General features: G+C 38.8%; 2 non-coding genes across 2 annotated transcripts; one reads left to right on the top strand and one right to left on the bottom strand.

Annotated features, from left to right (window-relative positions):
- Nucleotides 1-1,870: 1,870 nt before the first annotated feature.
- LOC112745699 (small nucleolar RNA R71) lies at nucleotides 1,871-1,978 on the top strand. The gene has a single exon (XR_003173613.1). It is a non-coding gene; the product is annotated as a small nucleolar RNA R71 (small nucleolar RNA).
- A 4,766-nt stretch (nucleotides 1,979-6,744) lies between these two features.
- LOC112745494 (small nucleolar RNA R71) lies at nucleotides 6,745-6,851 on the bottom strand. The gene has a single exon (XR_003173419.1). It is a non-coding gene; the product is annotated as a small nucleolar RNA R71 (small nucleolar RNA).
- Nucleotides 6,852-16,408: the final 9,557 nt, after the last annotated feature.

The raw sequence follows: 16,408 nt of genomic DNA, 5'->3' as shown, positions 1-16,408 counted from the left end.
GTGATTTTTCTTCCGCTGTTTTTGATTCTGTTTCTAAATTTTTCGTTTATTTTGTGACTCCACATGATCATGAACCTAAGAAAACATGAAAAACAAAAATAAAATTAGATAAATAAACATTGGGTTGCCTCCCAACAAGCGCTTCTTTAATGTCAATAGCTTGACAGTGGGCTCTCATGGAGCCTCACAGATGTGCAGAGCTTTGTTGAGACCTCCCAACACCAAACTTAGAGTTTGGATATGGGGGTTTGACACCAAACTTAGAGTTTGGTTGTGGCCTCCCAACACCAAACTTAGAGTTTGACTGTGGGGGCTTTGGTTGACTCTACTTTGAGAGAAGCTTTTTCTGCTTCCTCTCCATGGATGCAGAGAGAGATCCTTGAGTTGTAAACACAAGGTTGTCCTTATTTAATTGAAGGATCAATTCTCCTCTGTCCACATTAATCACAGCTCTTGCTGTGGCTAGGAAAGGTCTTCCTAGGATGATGGATTCATCCTCTTCCTTTCCAGTATCCAGGACTATGAAATCAGCAGGGATGTAAAGGCCTTCAACCTTCACTAACACGTCCTCTACTTGTCCATAAGCCTGTTTTCTCGAATTGTCTGCCATCTCTAATGAGATTTTAGTAGCTTGCACCCCATAGATTCCCAGTTTCTCTATTACAGAGAGGGGCATGAGGTTTATCCCTGAACCAAGGTCACACAGAGCCTTAAAGATGATGGTGCCTATGGTACAAGGTATTATGAACTTTCCAGGATCCTGTTTCTTCTGAGGCAATGTCAATCGATCCAGATCACTTAGTTCATTGGTGAACAAGGAAGGTTCATCTTCCCAAGTCTCAATACCAAATAATTTGGCATTTAGCTTCATGATTGCACCAAGGAACTTGGCAGCTTGCTCTTCAGTAACATCCTCATTCTCTTCAGAAGAGGAATACACATCAGAGCTCATAAATGGCATAAAGAAGTTCAATGGAATCTCTATGGTCTCTAGATGAGTCTCAGATTCCTTAGGTTCCTCAGAGGAAAGCTCCTTATTGATCACTGGACGTCCCAGGAGGTCTTCCTCCTTGGGATTCACGTCCTCTCCTTCCCTTACAGGTTCGGCCATGGTGGTTATGTCAATGGCCTTGCACTCTCCTTTTGGATTTTCTTCTGTATTACTTGGGAGAGTACTAGGAGGGATTTCAGTGATCCTTTTACTCAACTGGCCCACTTGTGCTTCCAAATTTCTAATGGAAGACCTTGTTTCATTCATGAAACTTACAGTGGCCTTAGATAGATCAGAGACTAAATTTGCTAAGCTAGATGGATTCTGCTCAGAATTCTCTGTCTGTTGCTGAGTGGATGATGGAAAAGGCTTGCTATTGCTAAACCTGTTTCTTCCACCATTATTAAGGCCTTGTTGAGGCTTTTGATCCTTCCATGAGAGATTTGGGTGATTTTTTCATGATGGATTGTAGGTGTTTCCATATGGTTCACCCATGTATTTTAACTCTGCTATTGCAGGGTTCTCAGGATCATAAGCTTCTTCCTCAGAAGATGCCTCTTGAGTGTTGTTGGATGCAGCTTGCACTCCATTCAGACTCTGAGAAATCATATTGACTTGCTGAGTCAATATTTTATTCTGAGCCAATATGGCATTCAGAGTATCAATTTCAAGAACTCCCTTCTTCATAGGCGTCCCATTACTCACAGGATTCCTCTCAGAAGTGTACATAAACTGGTTATTAGCAATCATGTCAATGAGTTCTTGAGCCTCTGTAGGCATTTTCTTTAGGTGAATGGATCCACCTGCAGAAGTATCCAATGACATCTTTGATAGCTCAGATAAACCATCATAGAATATATCCAGGATGGTCCATTCTGAAAGCATGTCAGAAGGACACTTTTTGGTCAGCTGCTTGTATCTTTCCCAAGCTTCATAGAGGGATTCACCTTCTTTCTGTCTGAAGGTTTGAACATCAGCTCTAAGCTTGCTCAGCTTTTGAGGAGGAAAGAACTTGGCTAAGAAAGCCGTGACCAGCTTATCCCAAGAGTTCAGGCTGTCTTTGGGTTGAGAGTCCAACCATATTCTAGCTCTGTCTCTTACAGCAAAAGGGAAAAGCATGAGCCTGTAGACTTCAGGATCTACTCCATTAGTCTTAATAGTATCACAGATCTGCAAGAATTCAGTTCAGAACTGAAAAGGATCTTCAGATGGAAGTCCATGAAACTTGCAGTTCTGCTGCATCAGAGAAACTAGCTGAGGTTTCAGCTCAAAATTGTTTGCTCCAATGGTAGGAATGGAGATGCTTCTTCCATGTAAATTGGAATTAGGTGCAGTAAAGTCACCAAGCATTCTCCTTGCATTGTTGTTGTTGGGTTCGACTGCCATCTCCTTTACTTGTTCAAAATTTTCAATAAGGTTGTCTCTGGATTGTTGTATTTTAGCTTCTCTTAGTTAAACTCTTCAGAGTCCTTTCAGGTTCTGGATTAGCTTCAACAAGAATGCCTTTTTCTTTGTCCCTGCTCATAAGAAAGAGAAGAGAAAAAGAAAAGAAGAGGAATCCTCTATGCCACAGTAAAGAGGTTCCTTATTGTTAGTAGAAGAAGAAAAGAAAAAAATTCGAACACAGATAGAAAAGGGGGTTTGAATTTGGTGAGTGATGTGAGGAAGAGATGTTAGTAGATGAATAAATAAATAGAATAAGATGAAAGAGAGAGAGGATTTTCGAAAATAATTTTTGAAAAAGAGTTAGTAATTTTTGAAAAATAAGTTTTGAAAAAGGTTAGTAATTTTTTTGAAAAGTTTAAAATCAAAAGTTAAAATAATTAATTAATTAAAAAGAATTTTTGAAAAAGAGTGAGATATTTTCGAAAATTAGAGAGAGAAAGTTAGTTAGGTAGTTTTGAAAAAGGTAAGTAACAAACAAAAAGTTAGTTAGTTAGTTGAAACAAATTTTGAAAAGATATGAAGTTAGGAAGTTAGAAAAGATATTTTACAATCACTTTTTTTTTTGAAAAAGGTAAGATAAGAAGATATTTTTGAAAAGATATGATAGAAATTAGTTTTTTTGAAAAAGATTTGATTTTTAAAATCTCAATTAATGACTTGATTCACAAGAAATCACAAGATATGATTCTAGAACTTAAAGTTTGAATCTTTCTTAACAAGTAAGTAACAAACTTAAAATTTTTGAATCAAAACATTAATTGATGATGTTATTTTCGAAAATATGATGTAAAATTAAGAAAAATATTTTTGAAAAATATTTTTGAAATTTTTGAAAATAACTAAAAAAATTGAAAAAAAAGATTTGATTTTTGAAAAAGATTTTGAAAAAGATAAGATTTTTGAATTGAAAATTTGATTTGACTCATAATAACAACTAGATTTTTTTAAAAATTTTTGAAAAAGTCAAATCTAATTTTCGAAATTTTAAGAAGGGAGAAGGGAAAGATATTTTTTTATTTTTGAATTTTTATGATGAGAGAGAAAAACAAGAAAAATGATGCAATGCATGAAAGTTATGGATCAAAACAATGAATGCATGCAAGAATGCTATGAATGTCAAGATGAACACCAAGAACACTATGAAAATCATGATGAACATCAAGAACACATTTTTGAAAAATTTTTAATGCAAGGAAAACATGCAGGACACCAAACTTAGAATTCTTTAATGCTTAGATACTAAGAATTCAAGAATGCATATGAAAAACAAGAAAAGACACAAAACATTCAAATGCAAAGATCAAACAAGAAGACTTACCAAGAACAACTTGAAGATCATGAAGAACACTATGAATGCATGAATTTTTTCGAAAAATGCAAGATGAACATGTAATTGACACCAAACTTATAACATGACTCAAGACTCAAACAAGAAACACAAAAAATATTTTTGATTTTTATGATTTTATTATTTTTTTGTATTTTCTTTTAATTTTTTTTCGAAAATCATTTTGAAAAAGAAAAATAAGGATTCCAAAATTTTTAATATGAATTCCAGGAATCTTATGCTCTTTAGTCTAAAGCTCCCATCAAAGGGTCAGGCATGGCTTAATAGCCAGCCAAGCTTTAGTATGTAACTCAGACATGACACGCATAACATGCCTTACAGGCATGGCTTTACAGCCAGCCAGGCTTCAACATTCTTTATGAAACACTAGAATTCATTCTTAAAAATTCTGAAGAAAAATATATTTTTGAAAACATTTTTATTTTAAAATATTTTTTTATTTTTTTCAAAAACAGATGAGAAGTTTTTGAAAGATTTTTGAAAAATTTTTTGAAAACTTTTTGAAAAGAAAACGAAAAGAAAGTTACCCAATCTGAGCAACAAGATGAACCGTCAGTTGTCCAAACTCGAACAATCCCCGGTAACGGCGCCAAAAACTTGGTGCACGAAATTGTGATCTCTGGTAATGGCTCCAAAGGCTTGGTGATCTAATCTCAATTCATAATTTGTCACAACTTCGATACAACTAACCAGCAAGTGCACTGGGTCGTCCAAGTAATAAACCTTACGTGAGTAATGGTCGATCCCATGGAGATTGTTGGTATGAAGCAAGCTATGGTCACCTTGTAAATCTCAGTCAGGCAGATATAAAATAATTATGGAGTTTTCGAAAATAATATAAATTAAACAGAAAATAGGGATAGAAACACTTATGTAAGTCATTGGTGAGAATTTCAGATAAGCGTATAGAGATGCTTTCGTTCCTCTGAACCTCTGGTTTCCTGCTGTCTTCATCCAATCAGTCTTGCTCCTTTCCATGGCTGGCTTTATGCAAGGGTATTACCGTTGTCAATGGTTACATCCCCTCCTCTTGTGAAAATGGTCCAAATGCTCTGTCACAGCACGGCTAATCATCTGAGGTTCCCGATCATGCTGGAATAGGATTCACCCTCCTTTTGCGTCTGTCACTACGCCCAGCAATCGCGAGTTTGAAGCTCGTCACAGTCATTCAATCCCAGAATCCTACTCGGAATACCACATACAAGGTTTAGACTTTCCGGATTCTCATGAATGTCGCCATCAATCTAGCTTACACCACGAAGATTCTGATTAAGAGATCTAAGAGATACTCATTAAATCTAAGGTAGAACGGAAGTGGTTGTCAGGGACGCGTTCATAGGGAATGATGATGATTGTCACGTTCTTCACATTCAGGTTGAAGTGCAAATGAATATCTTAGAAGCAGAATAAGTTGAATTGAATAGAAAAACAGTAGTACTTTGCATTAATCTTTGAGGAACAGTAGAGCTCCAGACCTTAATCTATGGAGTGTAGAAACTCTACCGTTAAAAATACAAAAGTGAAAGGTCCAGGCAAGGCCGAATGGCCAGCCCCCATGATCTAAGAACCAGGCGTCCAAAGATGATCCAAAGATGTCTAATACAATAGTAAAAGGTCCTATTTATAATAAACTAGCTACTAGGGTTTACAAAAGTAAGTAATTGATGCATAAATCCACTTCTGGGGCCCACTTGGTGTGTTCTTGGGCTGAGCTTGAGTGTTGCACGTGTAGAGGTCCTTCTTGGAGTTGAACGCCAGCTTTTGTGCCAGTTTAGGCGTTGAACTCCACTTTGCAGCTTGTTTCTGGCACTGGATATTGAACGCCCGTTTGCGTCATCTAAACTTGGGCAAAGTATGGACTATTATATATTGCTGGAAAGCCCTGGATGTCTACTTTCCAACGCAATTGGAAGCGAGCCATTTTGAGTTCTGTAGCTCCAGAAAATCCATTTTGAGTGCAGGGAGGTCAGAATCCAATAGCATCAGCAGTCCTTCTTCAACCTCTGAATCTGATTTTTGCTCAAGTCCCTCAATTTCAGCTAGAAAATACCTGAAATCACAGAAAAACACACAAACTCATAGTAAAGTCCAGAAATGTGAATTTAACATAAAAACTAATGAAAAAATCCCTAAAAGTAACTAGGTCCTACTAAAAACATTCTAAAAACAATGCCAAAAAACGTATAAATTATCCGCTCATCACCTTCCCTTTACCCTTTACCCGTTTGTGGTGTTATCTGCACATTTTTTTTTACAATTCAGTTCACTAACCCACTAACTATTTGATATATTACACCACTCACACTAACAGCATTTCTAACAAGAATACTCTCTACATCTACCCCCTTCTTGCTTTTGCCTTATTGGTCGTTTGACAGGTAGAAGAAGCGGGGCTTCAACTTTCTTTGATTCTGAACCTGAGAGGACCTTCCTTAGATTAAGGATGGAAGCAAGAGGAAAGAGAGTAGTTGGTATGGAGGAAGAAGAGGAGTATTTTGAACTAGACATGGATGAGAATATGGAGAACCATCATGAAGAAGAGGCTCACAACCATGGCAGAGAAGGCCCAGTGCATCATGCTGGGTATGAGAGAAGAGTTCTAGGATCCTACATCAATCCAAACCAAGGAAACTATGGAAGTAGCATCCAAAATCCAACCGTACATGCCAACAACTTTGAACTAAAGCCACAGCTCATCACCCTTGTTCAGAACAACTGTTCATTCGGAGGAAGTGTTCAAGAAGATCCCAATCAGCATCTAACCACCTTCCTGACGATATGTGACACTATAAAGTCTAATGGCATTCATCCTGACACCTACAAACTACTTCTATTCCCCTTCTCACTCAAGGACAAGGCATCTAAATGGCTGGAATCCTTCCCGAAGGAGAGCTTAACAACTTGGGAAGATGTGGTGAACAAATTCTTGGCAAGATTCTATCCTCCTCAAAGAATCAACAGGTTGAGAGCTGAGGTTCAAACTTTCAGGCAACAAGATGGTGAGACTCTCTATGAAGCATGGGAGAGGTTTAAGGATCTGACAAGAAGGTGCCCACCAGATATGTTCAATGAATGGGTACAGCTACACATTTTCTATGAAGGTCTTTCTTATGAATCAAAGAAGGCAGTAGACCACTCATCCGGGGGATCTCTGAACAAGAAGAAGACCATTGAAGAAGCCATAGATGTCATTGAGACTATAGCTGAGAATGACTACTTCTATGCTTCTGAAAGAGGCAACACTAGAGGAGTAATGGAGCTGAACAATGTGGTGCACTGCTATCTCAAAACAAGATAATTACCAAGCAGTTGGCTGACCTTACCTAGAAGATGGAGAGGAATCAAGTAGAAGCAATCACCACTTCAGCAGTAACTCAAGAAGGAGTGAATGAAGAAGCAGAGGGTAGTCAGGAGGAAGCCAACTACATTGGAAATTCACCTAGGCAGAACCATGACCCATACTCCAAAACGTATAATCCTGGTTGGAGGAACCACCCAAACTTTGGGTGGGGAAACCAACAAGACCAAGGCCAAGATCAGAGACGTCACAACCCCAACAACCATGTGGCTCACCAACATTCCACACAGAGATCATATTATCACCCACTTAACAACACACCTCAACATCCATACCAAAGCCAAAATGGCCCTTCTCATCCCTCCAATCTTAACTCACCATCATCGGAAGAAAGACTATCAAGGATTGAGACTCTACTTGAAGGCATATATAAGGAAATCCAAGATAACAAAGTGTTCAAGGAGGAGGTGCGAGCCAATATCAAGAACCAGGGAGACACCATCAAGAGGCTGGAATTTCAAATGGATACCTCTCTGAGAAGATTTCTAAACCTACTGATAGCTTCCCAAGTGACACAGAGAAGAACTCGAGAGGTGAAGCAAAGAAGGTCAGATGGGAAGATTGCAAGATAGTCACTATAAGTAATGAGGGGACTAAGGAAGAGCTGAACAAACCATTAGAACTACCTGGAGATACATCAGTAGAGAAACAGGAAGAGGATCACCAAGAAACCAAAATTTCACAAAAGGAGCTGCTGAGACTCTATGCACCTTTTCCCCAAAAACTCAAGGGTGGTGTAGAAAAGAGAATATACTCAAGGTTTCTTGACATGTTTTCATCTCTCCATGTAAACATACCATTCATCAAGGCCCTCCAACAAATGCCCTCATACATTAAGTATATGAAGGAGCTGCTGACCAGGAAAAGCTCACTCAAAGGAGGGCAAACAATAGTGATGAATAAGGAGTGCAGTGCTCTCATTCAACTAGAGTTGCCTACAAAAAGGAAGGACCCAGGGAGTTTTCACATCCCCTGTGCCATAGGAGAAATAATGTTTGACAAAGGACTCTGTGATCTGGGAGCAAGCATCAACTTAATGCCTTTATCCCTTATGAAGAAGCTGCAAATCAATGAGCTAATGCCCACAGACGTAGTCATCAGGCTGGCTGACAAAACTCAAAAACAAGCTGTAGGAGTGGTGGAAAACGTGTTGGTAAAGGTTGGAACTACTTCCTTCCTACAGACTTTGTCATATTGGAAATGGAAGAGAGTCACCTTCACCCAATCATATTGGGAAGACCATTCCTAGCTACAGCCAGAGCGCTCACAAGAAACAGATTAGGAAAGCAAGAAACCAAGGAAAGAGCACGACAAAGCACTGGTGGAAGAAACAAGCATTGAAGCACAGGGAATTCCTTTGGTTGATGAACAAGATAATCAGCAGCTGTCATAGCCCAAGGAAGATCAGAAGGAACCTAAACCACCAGAATCATATGAGACCAGCAACAAAATCTCCATAAGAAAAGAGACCATAAAAAGCAGGGCAACAGCAAAAGAAACAAAGAAGAAGGTACCAAGGAGATGGAGGAACAAAAAGATCCCTACAGAGCACTTCTCTCCAGGGGATAAAGTGATCTTAGCTTACTTCATAGATATCCTACCTCATCTCCCCACTATCCCATCTCAGCTACCTAAGGTTTTCACCATCAACAAAGTTCTCTCCCTAAAACATGTAGAGATCCTTGATGAAGCCAATGGAGATAGATTTACTGCGAGAGGGGAAGATCTGAAGCATTACCAACCACCCTGACAAAGGAAGAACGTCAAGCTAGTGATGCTAAAGAAGCGCTTCATGGGAGGCAACCCATGTTTTACATGTTTTTAAAAGTAGTTAATAAAGCAAGGTTCATGAATTTCAAATCAACTTTGACATGCACTTGGCTAAATCTTTCCTTTTTGCAACACATAGTGAAGAACAAGTTTTGTTTTCAAGGCACACTAAGAGAACATGAATGCAATTCATATCATGTCGCTCTTAGAACCTTGAACAAATCCTTTTACTCCACATGGCCACAAACTAAGTTTGGTGTCACCAATGTTGCATACATGGACAATCAATTAGTCAGTTGGTTTGTACTCATGAACAACACTTAGTTAGTTAGAAACAAAAACTTTAAAAAGTAGTTATCCCAATTTTTTTTTAAATTCTGCTGCCACTTTCCACAATTTCATTAATCACATCCTTTTTATTTTGTAGGAAAATTGATGGGACAATTGAAGGAGGAAGGGTTCGGTCACTTCAGAAGGAGAGGACTATACACATGTTTTCAAGGAGAATGCATTGGGAAATGTTGCCATGCAACATTGTAAGAATGACACACTTGGAAATCGAACCAACCCCCCTCCATAAAGTTGATGATCCTTGTGCCCATCCCATACTAAACCCCATCCGTTCATCATAGGCCTACACATTCAATCCACACCTTTCATCTACCCACCATTACTCTATATAAGAGACTCTAATTTCATACTCCTTTCACATTCCAATTTTCATCCCTTACACTTCCCATTTTCAGCACCCAACTCCTTTTAACCCATCTTAACCGGCCGAAGCTCATTATCCACACCCTTTACACCTTCACATCTCAAAAGTCACTTATGGCATCATCAAGCTCCAAGAGGCAAAAGAGGAAGGAATCGGTGGAAAGCATCCCTTTTGTTGAAGGGAAATTCAAAACTGCATTCCATGAACTCGAATTCAAACGGATAAAGCTCAAAAAGATATTGCCTGAGTTAACATTCCAGTTCAATGAGAATGAGTGCCCACAGATTCGAGAGAAGATTGAACAAAGGGGTTGGCAAAGGCTCACGAACCCAGAAGCAAAGATAAATGCAAACCTCATCAAAGAGTTCTATGCAAATGTGGTCAGAGAAGACAAAACCAAGGCCCCCACCTTCAAAAGTTACGTGAGAGGAACAGAGGTGGACTTCAGCCCCAATGCCATAACAAGGACTCTTCAGCTGAAATCGCCACATTTTGATGAGCCCAGTTATCATGTAAGAATAAGTAATGGCCCCGACAATGATGAACTTAAAGAAATTGTGAATGATATGTGTGTTATAGGATCTGACTGGGAAAGGTATTCGGATAGGAGACCCCGGTTCATCAGGAGAGGAGACCTCATCCCGGAAGCCAAGGGATGGTTTGAGCTCGTGAGAAGATCTATCCTCTCAGCCGCGAACAATTCTGAGGTTAACACTACTCCCAGCTCACTCAAGCCATCAATCAAGTGACTGAAAGGCAAGAGTGTCAAGACAAATGCCTTCAAGAACTCCACCAACGACAGCTAGCTCAGACGAAGGCATTCAATGAGTTCAGCGTACTGAATGAAGGACGGCAACTACATAGGGAGGAGTTCAACATAAACACTCAAGCCAAGTTGAACTATATATCTGGTCATATGCATAATCTGCACTCTGCAATCCCTAGGTATGATGAAGTCCAAAAAGAGCTAACAGAACAAGAGGAAAGGAAGGTGAAACAACAGAAGGAAACATTGAAAAAGAAGATGGAAGATGCTGGCTTCTGGAAAAAGTTGATTGGAAAAGGAAAGGGAAGTGGGAGTTCAAGCACTCAAGAAAAACACAAAGAGGACAAATAAAAGGGAGAGCATGAGCAATCCCATGAGAAAAAGGTGGTGGAGTTCCCTCATTATCCCATCTTTTTCAAGTTTTAAATAAGGAAAATCATGTATGAGATAGAACATGCTTCCATAGTACCTTAGGAATTTTCAATTCTGTCTTTAGTATTTTCATTGCTTAGGTCATATGTGTGCTGGTCTAAGTACCCTGTCTTCATTTTCATCTTGCTTATTGTATGCCTGTCCTTTTAAGCCAAATAAAAAGAGATGTTATGAAAAGACCAAAGTGATGTTCAAGTTGTGGAGTAGGTCCTTAAATTTGTGGTGCAGTAATCACTTAGCTAAGTTGGTTCACCAACAAGGTAGGAAGGCAACTATCTGTCCTGAATCATATGCTTGAAACACACCCTATGAGACTAGCTAAATAATAAGATCCTAATAAGAAAAAGGAAAAGAACAATAAGAGTTGAAAAAGAAAGAAAAGTAATAAAGAATAAGGCTAGGCACCAAGGGCTTGAATCTTGAGGGATGTGTCTGTGGTGCTCTTGTACCAAGGATCTGCTTGGATGAATAAGTTCTTAGGAGTGCTTCATCACTTGGTAACTTGGGTTAACTAACCCGGGATTATCAATTGAAAATCCACTATCAAGAGCAACCTTGCTACAGAACATTTAGTAACCCAAAGAGGTGCTGGACATCAAGGCCTCAAGGAAAGAAAATAACAAACCATGTGCCTGTGGTGTGCATGTATGGGGGAGAGAGACTTGAGGGAGTAAGTCCTTAGGGGGGTTTCAACACCTAGCACCTTGAACCAACTGGTTCGGGAGTGTTGGCTGAAAGCTTATTTTAAAGAGTCGCCCCCTCACAGAGCACTTAGCCTGAGGATGCAATAAACCTTGAAAAGGAAAAGGGATCAATAAATAAAAGTCTCAAAGGGTGCAATCAAGTGAGTATTCCCGGGCATGGTAAAGGTCTGAAAGCCAGTAGAGGAATGAACCTAAGTTGCTATGCATGAAACCCCATAAAACCAAGGACATGACTTCCACAATAATGATTCATTCCTCTTATCATTCCATTCATCATTCTCGTGTTTCAGTACTTGCTTAGGGACAAGCAAGCTTTAAGTTTGGTGTTGTGACCTTTTCTTTACTGTTTTAGGGTAGTTTCATGCATTTTCTTAGGAAATAAGCAAGTTTTGGGTAGAATTTCACTTACATCTTGATTCCAGCAAACATTGTGAATTTTATATGATTTCATGAGAATTATGCATGAATTTAATGACAAATTGGATGATGCATGACTCATAACTTGAATTAGAGCTTTGATGCACTTTATTTGCTTGATTTCAGGACAAAGGAAGCAAGGAAAAGCCACGTTAGTAGCCAAGTTAGTCTAACTAACGTGACTACTAACGTGGAATGGGAGCTGGCTTGCAACGTTAATGAGAAAAGTGATCGCCAATAACGTCTTCGAAGCCATCATAGCCCACATTAATTACCACGTTAACTACATTAATGTGGTAGTTAACGTGGAAGAAAAGGAAGCTCCAAGCGTTAGTGGTAAAAGTAAGTGCCACTAACGCTCCAAAAGGGCAATTGGCCATGTTAAGAGTCACGTTAACTCAGTTAACGTGAACTCTAACGTGGAAGAGGAAGATAATGCCAACGTTAGTGACACTCACCTTTGTCACTAACGTTGGACTAAGCCCATATTGGCTACATTAAGAGCCATGTTAACTTGGTTAACGTCAACTCTAATGTGGAAGGAGCAAAGAATCGCCAACGTTAGTGACACTCACCTTTGTCACTAACATTGGACTAAGCCACTATGAGCCACGTTAGTTACCACGTTAAGTGCATTAACGTAGAGGAAAGAATTGATGAGCCAACATTAGTGACACTCACCTTTGTCACTAACGTTGGAGATGGCAATCACCACCACGTTAGTGACCACATTAAGATAATTAACGTGGGGCACTAACGTGAGAAGGGGCGTTTGGAGCGTTAGTGACAAAGGTAAGTGTCACTAACGCTCTCGAGGCTAAAGCATGCCCACGCTAAGAGCCACGTTAGTTATACTAACGTGGACTCTAACGTGAGAAAAAAGGGGCTAATGGCAACGTTATTGGCAAAGGTAAACGCCAATAACGCTCGCGATGGACCAAGAGGCAATGTTAGTGGTCACGTTAGTGCCACTAACGTTGAAGTTAACGTAACTCATCTTGGGCTAGGAAAGTTAGTGCAAAAGGTGATTGTCACTAACGTCCTAACCAAAGTCCATGCCTACTTCACACTTTCTCTGCAAGTAAAGCTGAGCCCACTGAAGATTCCAAACTGCTTCAACTAAAGATCCAAAGGCCCATACCCAAGACTTGAAGAGCCAACTGGAAGATCAGAAGAGTAGTATATATAGGAGTAGTTTTGAACTAGAGAGGAGCTTTTGGATTGAGAGAACTACTCTCTGTATTTTTTTACTTTCTCTGCAACTTCTAGTTTTACTCTCAGAATGCATTCTCCATCTTTGTTTTCAATTCCCAAAGCCATGAACAACTAAACCCCTTTCATTAGGTTAGGGAGCTCTATTATAATTTGATGGATCAATAATAGTTTTCATTATTCTTCTTCTTTCTTTTCTCTTGATTTTACTAGAAAGCTTTCAATCTTCATCCAATTGGGTAGTTGTCTTGGAAAAGAAGCTATTCATACTTGGATCTCTTCGGAACCTTGGGAGAGGAATGAAGAGATCATACTAGAAATGCTTTCTCATGTTGGACCAAATTGGGGCTTGGATGGATATAGTGACATATAATCCTACCAACACTTTGATTTGGAAATACATGTGGTATAATCAGTGACCATACTTCATCTCTTCTCATGAGAAATTAGACCATGGAATTGGCTATTGATCAAGATTTGAGAGATTGAATTACCAAGGAATTGGAGTTCAATCACTTAAGATTTCCAAGGAGATCAATGAATGCATTGATTAAGGAAGAGATGAAAATGAACTTGATCCGGAGAATGCAACATCTCCTAAGCCCAATGAATCCCCTATTTCTGATCTTACCCATTCTCTTTAATTTCTGCAATTTACTTTCATGCTAAATTCCCCATTCCCCATTTAAGATTCTGCAATTTACTTTCCGTCATTTATATTCAGCTCTTTATTCCCGGCATTTACATTTTCTTATATTTACTTTCCGCCATTTAATTTCTTGCAACTCTCACATCAAATTCTGCTTAGCTCAACTAGAACATTCCTCTAATTAAAGTTGATTGACCAATCAATCCCTGTGGGATTCGACCTAACTCTATTTTGAGTTTTTACTTGACGACAATTTGGTATACTTGCCGAGGGAAATTTGTTGAGAGACAAGTTTCCGTGCATCAGTAAAGCATAGGAGAAAAGAATAAAACCACAAAGAGATATAAGCCCTTATTGACAGATATTCAATCCGGGTTCATGGGGTTTCATGCATGATATATTTGAAGTTCATAAACTTATTGGTTTCCAGGTTATAACATCCCCTTAAATACTAACTCTACTGCTTCTATAAAACCTTTTTATTCTTTGATCCTTGATTTGAACTTGTTGTTTTTCTTTATCTTGCTAGAGGCTTATTCTTTTTATTTAAGCTTAGTGTCCTGTGTTGAGGCAGCTCTTTATGATAAGCATTCATTCAACACTCCCGACCCAGTTGGTCCAAGGTGTTAGGTGTTGAAGCACTCCTCAGGACTTACTAACTCAAGCATCTCCTCAACACATACACACCACAGGTACTTGACTTTCAATCCAATCCTTGAGACATTGATGCCCAGCACCTCTTTGGGTTACTAAATACTTTGTAATAAGGTTGCTCTTGACAATGGACTTTTGGTTGATAATCCCGGGTTCGTTAACCCAAGTTATCAAGTGATGAAGCACTCCTCAGAACCTAATCATCCAAGCATATCCTAGTACAAAAGCATCACAGGCATATATTAGGGTCAAGCTATTGGTGCCTAGCTTATTCATTTTTCTTCTTTCTTTCTTGCTAATGTTAGTGCTGGCGTTAGTGGGTTAAATTGGCCACTAACGCCGACTTCTCTCTTCTTTTCTTTTTCTTTCTTTTTGCAAGGATCTTTTATTCACAAACGTTTCCTAAAATGCACACAAAGCTTATGCTTAAGGGAACACTATACCCTTCAACTTTATTTGTGAATTTACTAAGTATTCAAGCATGCACCACTACATAACCTTAGGATTTTTATTCTATCTTCTAACAAATTGGACCTTTTACTCTTTCTCTATTTCATAACATTCTCTTTTATTGAAGCATAGGGAACAAAGCATACAATTCAAGCAAGATGAAATGATATAGGCATTTAAACTAGCAAGCCAAAATGACACAAAGACAAACATAATGCAAATGACTTCAACTAAAAATAGATTCATGAACTAAATGTGGAGGCATGTTCTATTTCATACATGCACTTCCTTATTAAACTTGATGAAAAGGTAACCTCACCACCTTTTATTCCTTGGCTTGCTTTTCCTTCTTTTTCTTCTTTCTTTTCTCTTCTTCTTAGTTTCCCTCCTGTGGTCGCTTGTATCTCCTTTCTCTTTTTGTTTTCCCTTTAGCCTCTTCCAAAATCCTACCTTTTCCATCCTCTTTCTCACTGCCTCTTCATGGCGTATTGCTCTTCCCTCTTTCTTTTCCTTTAGCTCCTCAAAAACTTCATCATACTTTTAGATTGTCGGGTGTAAATTGGGCATATATCCAATAAAGTAATTGAGCTTAGCCTGGGCATTCATGTCATAATCAGTTCTATTTATGTGTCTTCCTTCATAAACAATATTGAATTCATTGAATGCTCTCATGTTGTCAATTTGGCATTGGGTGAGCTCTTCCATTTACTTCTCTAGATGGACTTACCTTTTGGTTACTTGGTTGATGGACTGAGAGAGTTGAGAATAATGCTCTTTTTGTTGCTCTATTAGCTACAACAAGCAGATTGAGAAGAAGAAGAATTTCATTCATTTATTTGAATTACAATAGAGCTCCTCCCCCTAATGATGTGGGGTTTAGTTCATCATTGCTCTGGAAAACTTAAAGGGATGAGAAAAGTACATGAAAAGTAAACTAAGTGAGAAAGAAAATCCTAATTCGGGTCCTCTCTGTAAGAGTCCTCCTAAGTCCTAGCCTTCTTTCAAGTTCAAAAACTCTCTTATATATACTCTTCTTCTCATCTACAAATGGGTCTTCAAGTACTTGGATGTGGCCTTTTGGCCTTAGTTGAAGCAGGTTAGGAGCAAGGTTGTCGAACTCGCGAGTCTAAGTAAACTCGTGGAGATGACCTAGACTCGACTCACAAGTTAACTCGTAGACTCGTACGAGTTAACACAGGTTTGGAGCTCTATCTCTCACAACTCTCTTGATTAATACATTCGGGATGAATTGAGATCTTGAGAACTTGTGTGGCTTATGGATAAGAGAAATGCACTTCACCTCTTCTCATGACAATTAGATCAAGGAATTGGCAAATTGATTGTGTTAAGAGAAATTGGGTTGCCAAGGAACTGGGACTCAATTAATTACAATCTGCCATAGATCTACTTCATATGATTGAGAAAGGAGTTGAGACTCATTGATTCATGCTGGATTATGATATCTCCAATCTCTAATGAATCATTCTCGTTGATAA

This window comes from Arachis hypogaea, chromosome 14 (assembly GCF_003086295.3).
Source record: "Arachis hypogaea cultivar Tifrunner chromosome 14, arahy.Tifrunner.gnm2.J5K5, whole genome shotgun sequence".
Classification (NCBI taxonomy): Eukaryota; Viridiplantae; Streptophyta; class Magnoliopsida; order Fabales; family Fabaceae; genus Arachis; species Arachis hypogaea.
This window is presented reverse-complemented; position numbering and strand designations above follow the sequence as displayed.